This window comes from Neovison vison, chromosome 9, assembly GCF_020171115.1.
Source record: "Neovison vison isolate M4711 chromosome 9, ASM_NN_V1, whole genome shotgun sequence".
In the NCBI taxonomy this organism is placed as follows: domain Eukaryota; kingdom Metazoa; phylum Chordata; class Mammalia; order Carnivora; family Mustelidae; genus Neogale; species Neogale vison.
Genome location: NC_058099.1, coordinates 59178923 through 59193227, shown reverse-complemented (window position 1 = coordinate 59193227; position 14305 = coordinate 59178923). Strand labels below are relative to the sequence as shown.

The following is a 14305-nucleotide window of genomic DNA, read 5'->3' as shown; positions in this document are numbered from 1 at the left end:
GCATTATGTATTACCCTTTAAAAGTAAAATCAAACTTTATTTATTTTTTATTTCTTTATTGACTTTGTGTAGGCAAGTAGAATGAAAATTAATGTTTTCCTATGTCTCTATATAATAAACAGGATACTAAATTGAGCATTTGTTCTTCATTTCATGAAAGGCCACTTAATTACAGAAACAACCATTGTGTGCTATAAAGTGTGTGTGGTGTGTGTGTGTGGTGTGTGTGTGTGTGTGTGTGTATGTGTATATCCATACAATTGAAAACAAATATGAGTAAAATCACATTGGCTTTCTAATTAAATGCTTCTGTTTTATCTAATACATTACTATTTTTTTTAGCAAATCACATAATCCCTTTTTCTTTTTCTTTAACTGTTCTATTTTAAAACTTTCATATTATTTCTAAAATTTTATTTTACTTTATAGGTTTCAAAAATACACCAAAGATAATATATAAAAAGGTCACAATACAAAGAATTCTGTCTTGACTTCTTACCAACTCTAGACCATACTAAAGGTTATAAATTCAGTGTCTCTAATTCAATACTAAGAGGATTTTTATATTTTCAATGTCCTTTTCATTATGAATACATGGCAAGTATTTGGGAAGAAAATATAAATTCCAAGACTTTATTCCAAGTGCTTTGCTTCTGTTTCCCATGCTACAATTAGGAGGTTAAGTGAGATAATTCTATACTGAATTTTCAGTTTAAAAATAAAAGGGGAGGGGGTAAGCCCTTGTTTTAAAGAGCGTCTCTCTTTATGGAATTTGTTATGTTGCTGGTCAAATCCTACTCTTCAGATATACGGTGATATAAAATGTACAGCTGTGTTGCTCTTCCTTTCTGTTTTCTGCCAGATTTAAACAAAACTGTTTATTTATTTGAGAGTGAGAGAGAGAACACAAGCAGTGGGGACAGGTAGAAGGAGAAGTTCCCTGTCCAGCCTGATGGGTGACTTGATCCCAGGTTCCTTGGATCATGACCTAAGCCAAAGGCAGATGCTTAACCAACTGAGCCACCCAGGAGCCCTGTTTTCTGCCAAATTTAAAGGAGAATCTTCTATATTTTGCCTTCTAGATTGGAAAAAAAAATCTGTCATCATTTTTAAGTCCCCTGGGCTGGCTTTTAAGATCTCCTATTAGACACATTCTGAAACTTATCTGTCGTCTGAGCACTCAGAAATTTGGTATGCCTAATCCAAAGAAAACTGAAATAACAACAAAGACAAAAACTTTCTGATTGGCTTAATGATATATCATTTTAAATATGCAGCCAACGACTTTAGGGAAAACTTTGTCTTGTCAAAAATATACACAAGATTTGAAGGGACTAGAGAGTCCTAGGAAAGGTGGGAGGAGTTGATAGGTATTTGTTGTCATTTTACAAGTACCATAGATCTTGGGTGTTTTTATGTTATTTCATTATTTTACTGTATAGGTAAAACAGAATAAATGATAAGGGTTTTCTAGAAACTATTTTAAAGTTTTATAGTTTAAAAGGTGATTATTCCTTCATCCAAATAATAGATATACCAATCTCTGATTATATGAGGTTGCTTCAAGTAATGCCCAAGTATTATCAGAAAAGCACTTTTAATCATGTTTTTAGATTTTTCAGAAGAGTTTAACATTGAACTGAATGGTTTTCCTACAATCCTTACCTAATTGGCTCATTAAAGTTCTTGTTCAAAATCACTGTAATGGGTAAGATTCTTTGTCTTTCAAATTCTTATTTACATTAGATTTCACTGTGGCATCACTAAATAAGAAAATATAACAAAATAGAGTGGGTGGTTTGATTTTAGGGGAAAAAATCTTTAAATGAATCTTTGGTTTGCCTGCTCTTGCTACCTCATTAATCCTAAATGGTGTCAGTCAGTTGAGTCTAATAGCTGTGAGTGTTACTACCATGGTCAGTTCCAAATTATAGTATTGATTAATTGATTGTCTTCTTCCAGTTGTGAATTATATTAGTGCTGGCTCAGGCAGCCTGGCTTAGGGCCAGAGCTTAATTTTCAATGGAGGGCAACAAGCAGTTTCACTGTTTCACTGCTGTAGTTAAGCGGATGCTAAGAAAACAGAAAGCTTTGGAAAGACAATTTGACAAAATGGAATGCACTAAATATAAAGAACACGCATTTATTTATAGTCTCTCTTCAGCCTAGAGAAACAAGTAGGAAAGAGTAAGTCAAATATTCATCATTTCTCAACCTCAGACTTCTAAAAGTCTTAAAGCAATTGACTGGAAGATAAGACTAGGAGGGAAGGATGATGGTCCAGAATGACAATGAGCTAGCATTTGGATCTGCGGAAATAAGTCCATTCAAGAGAGAAGTGTGGTGACTGGTACTTTCAAATCAAGTAGAACTTAACGTAGATTATGGGTTCCACTACATCATAGGTATAGCTGTCCAGGGAAGCTTAAAAAGCACCTGCCATATTGTGGCACCACCAGGGGAGCAGTACCGTCTTCTTAGAATAATATAAACATTACCAAGTTGAAGACAAAACTAGAGGCACTTGTTTCTTGTTAACTCTCTGCTTTAATGAGGAACATAAAATGGATGGGTGTGTTTATCATTGATTCCTGTGGAATAGGAAAAGCTAAATGGGGCATTGAGAGGTTAATAACTTTCACAGATCCATAACTTTGCGTTTATTTGCTGCCAGATCAATTCTTTTTCCTACAAAATCTGAGGGGAAAATTAGTGTGGGATGGAGTGACTCTGATTATAAGATAATATTCACACTAAAATGTATTTATAATCATTATTGGTATTTCTTCTCAATATGAACGAAATTATACTTGATTTCACAGAGAATTAGGAAGAAAAACTTTCTTCCTCAAGTAAAGGAAATGATCATGAAAAAAATGAGGAAAATGATTCCAGGCATTCTAAATATGAAAGCTTTAAAACCAATGTTTAGGTAAGAGTGATAAATGGAAGTTTATAAATGGGGAAAATTGTGAATATGTAAAAAGCAAGGTCAAATATGCTGATGGGAATTAGAATTTGTGGAAATAATTGATATCAAAAAAGGGAGAAAGCCTGCAAGTACACATGTCAATGAGAAGAAAATTACTCTTCTCTAAGCAGTACTGGTTTCAAGAATATTAATGACTGAATATAGATATTTCATATCTATATTCATATGTATGTATATGAATATCCTAAATAGAAACAATGATATAAAAGCTTATTGGCATATCCTATTTAAAAAGTTCATAAGATAAATCTTAAAAATATATGAATGTATAGGAATTCTTCATGGCTATTTCAATGATCTGTAGCAAAAACAAAGTTACAGTTGATAAAATAATATATTCACTTATTTTTTAAAAGATCTTTTTTTATTTGACACACAGAGAGAAGGCACAAGAAGGAGGATGGTGGGAGATGGAGAAGCAGGCTCCCCATTGAGCAGGGAGCCCAACGCAAGGCTCAATCCAAGGAGATCATGACCTGGGCTGAAGGCAGACACTTAACTGAGTGAGCCACCAAGGTATCGCAATATATTCACTTCTTAAAAATATTATCATAGTGTACACTGTTTAATAGGTGCTGAGGAGACTTGAGTGTAGTGATAAAAACAAACTGCATGCTGTTGAGTAGTTAGTAACTCAGGGAACCCACACCATGTATGATACTGCAAATCTAGTGTACTAACAACTTGGAAAAAATAAATGCATACCTTAGTGAACTTAATTACTTAGGTGGTCACCTGGAAGACAAAACCGTGGTCTTAGCTCCTTTTGGAAAGGATCTAAGTATAACTCACCCTGGTACACTCCTCGGCAATTAGCACAGAGATCCTAGTACTAAATGGGTTGTCCATGAACATTTTTTTGAAAGAATGAATGCATAAGAATATAGCCTTTCAATCAACTTACTGCCAGTAGCAAGAAATAGCTTGCTAAGAATGTACTAACCTTAAAGAGACACAGCAATAAAGTCAGTAAGAAGATCTTAGCAAAATTAAAGTGCTTGGGATCTAATACTCAAATCAGCTAGTTTTTTTTCTCCCCCATTCCCTCTTTTCACCCAAATAAATTTGATTAACCCTTAGAATCAGGCATAATTTTCATTCCTGTAGAAGTTGTCCCTGACCTATTTGGAGTAGATTAAGTTCTTATTGAGAACTCCTGTGCTTCCCGTATTTGGAGAATATTTGCATTATCCTATAATTGTTTATTTAATAACTATGCATCCTAGATGGACTATGTCTGTCTTATTTCCATTAGGCATTGGCATAAGGTTTGGCACATAGACAGCTACTTGTTTTTTCCATGTCCATGTCATTATTTATCCCCCTTTCCCACATCCAGCATCTAGTTTGTCTGCAAATCCAGGTAGCTTTACCTTCAAAGCAATGATTGTCCAGAATTCAGCCACTTTTCTCACTCCCAAAGCTATAACTTGATTTACCTCTTACCTGCATAATTGCAATAGCTTCTGTGCTGGTACACTTAACCACTGCTCTTGCCCCTGTTAGTCAGTTCTTAACCCAGAAGCCTGAGAGATGCTCTTAAAATATATACCAACCACATTACTCATCTGTTCAAACCTTCAGGGAGAGGTCATCTTACTGAGGAAATAAGTCAAAGTTCTCACTAGGAGTTACAAAAGTCTTTCTTCTTCCAAACTCCCATTGCACAGGACAGTCCAGCCACAATGGCTCTCTCACTGCATCTCACTTTAGGTAATCCTCCTCCTGTGACCTTTGCTCTTGCTGTTCCCTTTCTCTAGAATGGTCTTCCTCTATTATCTATGGGACTAATTGTTTACTATCTTGAGAGATTTTCTTAAGTCTCTCTCAATTCAAAATCTCTAAAATTTCAATATTTCCCCTTACCTGGTACTTTAATGTTCCTTTCATGTTTTATTTTTCCTGTTAGTACTAATTCAAAGTCTGATATTCAGGAGGTAGAATGAACATTTATTCAGGGGGACTGGGTGTCTGATGAGTCAGTACCCATTTTCACTTGCTGTGAAATATTGTAAACACCCCTGCACATCACTTTGGAATATACTCTGTATCTATTTCTCTTTACCATCTGCCTCTCTTAGTCTAAGGTGTTTTTGTTCCACATTGTATCACCAGCATCTGGATCATCTACTCTGCTATAGGAACTCTAACTGTATGCACTTACATTAGCTTATCCATGCTTCTGCATTAAAAGGTATTACAAAATGATGCTATACTTATTTGCTTTTATGTTATCTCCATTTAATTGATTCTGGACTCCTTGAGAACAGCTATCTTTTTTTTAACCTTTATTCATCTCCACCATCTAGTAATGACTGGTTAATAAGTATTTAATGAATGAAAAAAGGATTTTGTTCATAACCACAATTATTCACTTAAGATACATAAATTATCATAACTATGTCTTCATTTACTATGTTTACCTACCTTTCATCAAGCTAAAATTATTCATATAAACTTTCACTGGTGCAAATATAACCTTATAAATTATATATCCCTAATGTGTACATTTATCTGCCTTGAAGATTTTCAATAACATAAACCTTGTGACTGAAGGGAAAATATTGTATATATACAATCCTCTCTTGGCATTACTATGGATTTAAATGCAGTAACATGAAGATCTTAAGCAAATTTTAGACAACTGTTTTCAAAAGAAGTTATTTTATAGATTTCATAATTCCATTCAGTAACTACAAATGATTTCTGATATTTTAAAATGTGATATAAAAATATGATTCTGAATAGGAAACTCTGGGAACAGATTCAGAAGCTTTTTTTTTTTTTTTTTTAAGTTTGACACTATTTTATGTGCTCAAGATTTAAACAAAACAAGAGATTTAAAAAATCATCTTTAGGTCTGCATCACCACCACAAGAACAATAAACCCCTAAAATCCTTGCCAATAAATTATATAAGGTCATATGAGACATGTTTATCAAATGTACAAAAAAATCGTCTTAACCATTTCTATAAATGTAGGAATCAAAAAGTTAACTGCTTGTTTTGAGAAATTCTGTCCTCCCTGTGTGAACCTGTTTTGTAACTTCGGTTCCTATTTATTACCCCTGACTGAGACAACTCTCCCATGGTTTTGTTTTGTGTCTTTTTTATTTTTTTAAGATTTTATTCATTTTTTTTTCTAAAGAAACAATGAGACAGAAAGAGAGCAAGCATGAGCAGGGGGAGAGGCTGAGGAAGAAGCTGATTCCCTGTTGAGCAGGGAGTATGATGAGGGACTTGACCCCCAGGGTCCTGGAATGCTGACCTGAGCTGAAGGCAAATGCTTAACCAACAGAATGTGCCCCAGCTCTCCCATATTTAACACAGCCTATCCTAACCACTCTTAACTTTATCCCACTGAATATATAAGAAATTGTTTAGATACTAGCAAAAACTCACATTACTTGGAAATGCAGAGCCAAATGCAATGGGTATAGCTTAGTTCCCAATTTTAGAGATCTCAAAACAAACAAACAAACAAAAAACGAAATAACAAAAGCATAGCCTTTGAGATATTCTTGAACTTAGTTTCTGGATGATTCTTTGGAGCTGAGTCTCTAAGCCCTTCCCATCGGACAGCAGACATCCCACTACTATGCACCAAAATTTAATGTTTCAAATAATCTCATTATTATCTGATATTTTATCTCTCATCTTTCTATATCCTGTAACTGGGAAAAAAGTGGAAGAGAATAAAGCAGATAAATATGGATACTTAAGGATCAGACACCTAAGAAGTTTCTCAACCTACTAGTGGGTTCAGGTTCTACACTCCACCACCTTTAACTGAATTTGATTGACATTTTTTAGTTTATTTATTCAGCCATTTATTTCTAGAGAATGAAATCTACCCTTTTATGAACATAATCTTGGATGATTTGATCATTAAATTTACCCTGAGGAGGAGTTAGAAGTCAACCTCTATTTAAATAGGTGATGGGTATTAAGGAGTACAGTCGTGATGAGCACGGAATGTTGTATGTAATTGATCAATCATTAAATTCTACTCCTGAAATGAATATTCCACTGTATGTTAACTAGCTGGAATTTGAATAAAAACTTGAAACATTAAAAAAAAGTCAACCCTTATTTTTAGCTGTATTTGGTTGGCCATTAAGAACCATTTAGTTTTGGGGTGCCTGGGTGGCTCAGTGGATTAAGCTCCTGCCTTCAGCTCAGGTCATGATCTCAGGGTCCTGGGATTGAGCCCCGCATCTGCCTCAGCATCCTTCTCTCTGTCAAATAAATAAATAAAATATTAAAAAAAAAAGAACCATTTAGTTTATCCTAAACTTTACTTAGGCACTTTTCTTCTTTTTTTGTCCATTTCTATTAACTTGGATGCATCCAGTGATCTTCAGTTTAATCACTTAACTAAAGCCTGACATATTTAAAAATATACATGTTAATGGAATTTGATTCTAAGTAATTAGATGGTCAGAATATATCCTTAGTTCGGATATGTATACATATAGGAAATGTAAGTCCACCCTAGTTAAAAATTTTTTTTTGCAAAGCAAGATTTTCTTTCTTTCTTTTCTTTTTGTAATGGATAAAACTTTATTTTTTAGAGCATTTTAAAGTTCAAGAGGAAAATTAAAGGGACCTAACTGTTTTTTAGCTTCTCTTTCTAGAAGCAGCTTGATGATTATGACTGAAAGTGGGGTTGATGATTTACACTTTATATTGATTAATACATGGTATTGTCAGGAAGACTGATATAATTACATACTATAACTACTTGTACTATTTTTAAAGATTTTATTTATTTATTTATTTGAGAGAGGGAAAAAGCGCAGGGGGAGGAGCAGAGGGAGAGGAACAGGAAAACTCTGTGCTGAGTCCAGAACCCAACATGGGACTAGATCTCACAACCCTGAGATCTTGATCTGAGCTGAAATCAGGGGTCAGACACTTTCCTGAGTGAGGCATCCTCAGGTGATCCTGTAATTTGTTTTATATGGCTTTATTTTTGTGTCGTTATGATCATAAGTTAGATTGAAATTTTTTTTTTTAATCATCATGACTTTCTTGAGCAATTCAAACAATCCAAACTGATAGTCTTTTTGATTATGGTGATGTTAACAGCAAATTGTTATGTTTAATCCTGTCAATCTTAAAATCATAAAAATAGCAAACTAATATAAAAATCAACATAAGATCTATATTAGTCCATGTGAAAAAATACCTTTATTTTGTTTTATAAGAGAGATTGAAAGTATACAAAAGATAACTTTAATTTAAAATTCTACAAGTACAGTCAGATCAAGAGATAGCAGCCTTCCCACATACTGAAGGTAGTCTGTAGATACCATTTGTCACATTGTGTTTAATTCTGACATCAACTTGAAATGTGAAACGTATTATTGATGTGCTGGGAGGAGGCATCAGATCATGAACATCTGAAACTCATGTCATAGAAGGAATCATTGAAGGAGCTATGGATATTTTACATAGAAAATAGAAGATAATGGAAAGAAATAAAGGCAGATACGTTTTTTATCAATTTAAGGAAGACCTGTCTTGGAATTAGAGCTATCCAGTAATGAAAATGAGGATAATATATACTTCAAATCACAGACTGGCTGACTGTGTGTCATAGGGAAGTTTCCCGTAAAGTATAATATTGAACTTGGTGAACTTCTTTAGTCTTTATACCTTAATTTTTTTCCCCCATTGAAGGATAATGTGGCTTTAAATGTAGATTAAAGAAACATCTGAAACACAGCTATATTACCAAATATCTTTCTGGTCCTGGGCAGGTCATTTGTCTCCTCTGGCTCCAAATTTGTCATATATAAAAATGGCCTGGAGTCTTTAAGGTCTATATTAATCCTAACAATCACTGACCATGTAAATACAGACATACTGGATCAAATTTTAAGTCCATCCATGGTAAAGAATCATTGAAATTATAGACTTTTAGAGCTGGAAAGCATTTAGCAACCCCCTCTCCAAAGTTGTTAGATTATACATATCACTGTTCTTATACTGACTTGTTAGGAAATAATTTATAAGTCTTTTAAATGCAATGCATAATATGAGAGTTTAGTTACTACTCTCAAATACAAAAACATAACTCCCTCAAGAAGAAATGCTCAGAGAACATCCTGCTGAGCTTCCTTCTTTTGACCATACAGTCTGTGTACACAATTAACCTTCCATTAATTAGATTATCTTGTTCTTTACGTGGGATTAGAAAATTAATACTGTAATCAAAAATATTTAATACAGATCTATCTATACCCCCCATATGTAACATTATTTCTTCACTAAAAAACCTGGAATCTGGCTCATTTAATGGATGCCTTACTTAGCAAATCTGCCTTATTTCTCCAAAATAGCGCTAGTCAGAACTTCATAAAAAGTTCTTAAAATCACCTAAAAAAAACTTGGTATTTCTGACTTTCTTAATTGATGAAACTCTAAGAGTTAACTAAAGTTCCAGAAGGTGACTTTAATTATGTGAAAGTATTTATAGGCATTGGCATTTGTCCTTATACTAAAACATAATACCACATAGCATATAATCAAATGTTATCATTCACAAGAAACTAAATTACACTTGCCAAAATAAGCCAAGCACTTGGCTTTCAAACTCACAATAATATTATGTTCACCTTATATATTTGTGAATTTCCAAATTCAGATAGTTTAACAGTTTCTGGCTAACATTAGCTTGATCCGATTTTGAAAAGTGATAGTGATGATACATGAAGAAGAAAGCTCACTTAACAAAATTGGCTAAATTTGGTCAATGAACCCAATGCAAAATATTTTGAAACTTTAATTCAAGAATGTTATAGTCATCATTCAAAAGCATCTTAGAGGGACGCCTGGGTGGCTTAGTCAGTTAAGCACCTGCCTTTGGTTCAGGTCATGATCCCAGGGTTTTGGAAGAAAGTCCCACATGGAGTTTCTTTCTCAGCAGGGAGCCCCTTCACCCTCTGCCTGCAGCTCCCCCTGCTTGTGCTCTTGCTTTCTCACAAATAAATAAAATTCTTAAAAAAAAATCTTAGATATCCCTAATGTTCTCAAGCAGTCATTTATTACCTGTCCATGGTGCCAGGGCACTCTTTTAGAAATTATGAGGAATAAGATAATGAGTAAAAAGATGTAGACCCTCACTTCAAGAAATTTCCAATCTAGACGCTGAGAAACTTCCAGGATTGTGGAAGCTGATGCTTTTGCATTTAGTTAGGTGGTTTTGGTTTTCTCAGTTCAAGGTAATCTTGCAACATAATGGCAATTGTTGTCTCTGGAGTTCCACCTGTATTCAATTTCTGATACTACTACTTCTGCTGCTACTATTACTACTACTTGTGTGACTGGATAGATATTTAGTTTCTCTAGATCTCTGGTCCCTATCCCAACATGGAAGCTCAGAGGTTTACTATAAAGAATAAATGAAATTTGTATGATATATGAAATTATTATGCATATCAAAAATAAAGTTTAAATACATTTAAAGGATAAAGGATACATCAAGTAAGAAATCTGTCTTTCATCTGACAATATTAAAAAGTTCAATATTTTGTAATACGTTAGAGTTAGTAGCCTGCTTTTAAGACAGATTATCTAACATTCATAGACTATGGACTACAGAGGAAAAGAAGAATTTCTAATGTAATGCTCTAAAGCAACACTACTAAGTGAGCTGGTGATCTCACACAAATGGAGGAGAAGACAATTTGGGAAATAGTGATAAAATATAATGCAATAAATAAAATGTTTTGTACTTTACACAATTGTTTGACAAAATACCTTATACTTTTTAAGTAATCTTAGAAGACAGGGTTAGAAAGAACTAGATAGATTTGTTAAGTGGCAGAAGTACCTCTTAAAATAGATTAGAATGAGTAGATATTAATCTGAAAAATACTTTGGACTTTTGTGTATTAATCTGAAAAATCACTGTTTTTAGTGAAGTGGAAACACTTAAAATATAAAAGTCATAAAGGTTCCAGTTTGGATTCTTGCTCTAAATCTTATTAGTGACAGATCTTTGTTTCTTTACTACCAGTTTCTTTATGTGTAATCAGAAGATATGAGGATGTCATGCAAAGGCCTTTACTTCATGCTTGGCATATCTTAAGAGCTCAGTAAGTAATACCAATAATAATCACTGCTATTTTAATTGTCATTTCTGTGATGAGATGAAGAAATTATACTATTTTGTTTCCTTTTTTTGGTTTGTTTGTTTAAATATTTTATTTATTTATTTACTTGACAGAGAGAGAGATCACAAGTAGGCAGAGAAGCAGGCAGAGAGAGAGAGAGAGGAGGAAGCAGGCTCCCTGCTGAGCAGAGATTCGGGACTCGATCCCAGGACCCTGAGATCATGACCTGAGCCGAAGGCAGCGGCTTAACCCACTGAGCCACCCAGTCACCCATTGTTTCCATTTTTATTCATCTTGAATATACAGACCTGAGATACTGTGTTCTCTGTTTCATCTATCTGTCTCCACAAGATAAACTTCTAAAATGCACTGCATATTTGCACTTTCAAACATGTCTATATGTGAACAGATAAGTTCCTGATATTCCCAGTTGCAATGAATATAATGATAACATTTATAGACTACCCTATATATCCCCTACTATATGTCGGGTTCTGTTCTGAAGGACTTTTCATATAAAACTTATTTAATCCTTACAACAGTCTAGGAAGTACATATAATTATTATCTCCATTTTACAGATGAGAAACCTCATGCACACACACACACAAGTGAATAATTTGCCTAAGATAAAACAGATAGCAAATAGAAAACTCAGGTAAGTCTAAGTTTAGAACCTATGCAATTTGCCCCTTATGATAGAGTTGATTTGTTCTGAAGAAGCAGTATCATAAATGTAGGTATATTTGAAATATTTTTATTGACACTAGATCAGACAGAGATAGAACTTAAAATAAAATAGAAACATCATTTGTATTATTTGTTCTATGGGAATAAGTTCTTGGGATGTCTGAACAACTGGTTTTTAAACTTACTCTGGAACATGATGTGCTCAGAAAATGGAAACTGACTCTATACAAATTGCTGAACCATAAAACAGAATGATTAATATCATAAGAGAGTCATGAACAAAGACACAGAAGTTCGTAAGACAGCATCATTTTGACTGGGGGTATTTATAGTGAAGGTGAGATGAATCTTAATATATAAAACAGAAACAGAAACAATGAGGAACTAAAGGGGAAACAGGCTGGGAGCCTGAATTTACTACAACCTCTGCCTCTCTTGCTTATTTGTTCAATTCTCATCTAATTTGACTTCAACCATATGTTGGTTTCTGAAAGAACTTTGTGTGCCTTTTCTGTATATTAATATTCCCTTTTTTCTTAGAAACATAAGAAACATCACCTGAAGAATGAAGTTAACAGAGAATTTGGGAGGTGGTATTCTTTTCTTTACGCTGGGAACTTAAAACTTTTAGGAAAGAAGAGTATTTAAACATGCTATGTAACTTTTAATCTTTGTAAACTTTATTTACAAAATTTGTATTTAGAAACCTCAATTAAAATCATTTAGTTTATTTTACGATTCATCACAGGTTTATATAAGATAATAGTTTTAAATGGTGAGCCACAGAAAAAATATTTTGGAGAGAGTATAAAAATGATTTATTTCTGAGAATTGTCATTTTAAGATTAAAAACAAAATATTAAGCTGCAAGGGCAAAAAAAGTGTACTGGGTAGAGGATTTTATCAAAAAAGTATTATTGTGATAGATGAAATGCTAATATCAGAGAAAGGATATGTAAGGTAACAAAGCTGTGTTAATAGCAAATATTTTATAGCAAAATACTGAGCACTAAATGTATCACATTATAACCTGCTCTTGTTTAACAGAGATTAGACACTTAAAATTTTGTTAATCTATCTGCTAATCTGTTTTCTTGCTTTATTTCCTCATTAACAATAAATAGCTTTGTAGCTTCCAGAAAAAAAAAAAAAAAAACAAGCAAACAAAATAAAGTATGTAGGCGAGACCACCGCCGAAGGCTAATAATTTCATAGCAGCAGCAGCTAAATTCAATCAACATTTAAATCTATAGGCATCTGCTGCTCCAGTTCAAAACTTTAACCCATTGTTGGATTTCCAACAGATTCGTGACTAACATCATCCATGATTCAGAACTGAAAAATAAATCCTTCATTGACAGATCATTTCCTAGTTGTTCCATTGTTGTAAACATAAATTTTATTTATAAAAGAAAAAAACTGGTCATTCACAGTAAAGAACGATTTAATCTTAGGATATTTTTTGAGAGGACTATAAGTAAGTAGAATACAATGTTTGACTGTTCCTTCCACGGGTCCATTCCAGTCAGTATTTGCTGAGTGACGCCTATATAGCAGGCACTGTATTAGGTATTAGAATCTGAAGCAGAGAAAGAAGGGTTAAAATGTGTTGTACACTTACCTTGTATCAGTCACTGTAGGTATTTTCAGACAGTCCCTGGCCTCAAGAGTTTCAAAACCTAATTAGCAAGACAGAAAACAAAATTATTTTAAAAATGTATTTCAAACTAAACTGTCTTTACAGTATCATATTTCTGCTATCACCTTTTAAAAAAAATAATTTTATTTTTTTTCAGTGTTCCAAAATTCATTGTTTATGCCCCACATCCAGTGCTCCATGCAATACGTGCCCTCCTTAATACCCACCACCAGGCTCACCCAATGCTCCACCTCTCTCCCCTCCAAAACCCTCAGTTTGTTTCTCAAAGTCCACAGTCTCTCATGGTTGGGGGAAATCAAAGGGGGAGACAAACCATCATCACTTTTTTTTTTTAATAAATATTTTATTTATTTATTTGACAGAGAGAGTGAGCACAAGTAGGCAAAGTAGCAGGCAGAGGGAGAGGGAGAAGCAGGCTCTCCGCTGAGCAGGGAGCCCAATGTGGGGCTTGATCCCAGAACTCTGGGATCATGTCCTGAACCAACTGACTGAGCCAACACCCAGACGCCACATCTGCCATCATCTTTTTAAAGGTGGTTTGAGACAGTAGAAAAAGCAAGAGGGTAGGTGAGAAGCTGGTATCAGTTTTATATGATCAAAATCTTTAATTGAAGTAGTGAAATGCCAAAAATTAACATGGAACTTTCTTTTGTCTATATGCTGTAAAGTAGTGAATATTGACTAATATTGACTCTTCCTTAATATTTTGGATTACGACTAGCATTCTGACATAAAATGGCCAGACCACCTTCTTGCACCTGTTTCATCAAGTTTACCAAATGTCTCAGTTTCTTGCTTCTTGAAATTACATAATACATTTCCAAACTTCCATCCTTTATTC

At 33.9% G+C, this 14305-nt stretch overlaps 1 protein-coding gene across 37 annotated transcripts in view; it reads right to left on the bottom strand.

Moving 5' to 3' along the window:
• PTPRD (protein tyrosine phosphatase receptor type D) overlaps nucleotides 1-14305 on the bottom strand; it is a 2250073-nt gene that overhangs the window by 836841 nt on the left and 1398927 nt on the right. For all 37 annotated transcript variants that reach the window (XM_044265686.1, XM_044265656.1, XM_044265663.1 and 34 more), the window contains one exon: nucleotides 13426-13483. The gene's annotated coding sequence lies outside the window, so the exon portion shown is untranslated. The remainder of the gene's footprint in view (nucleotides 1-13425; nucleotides 13484-14305) is intronic.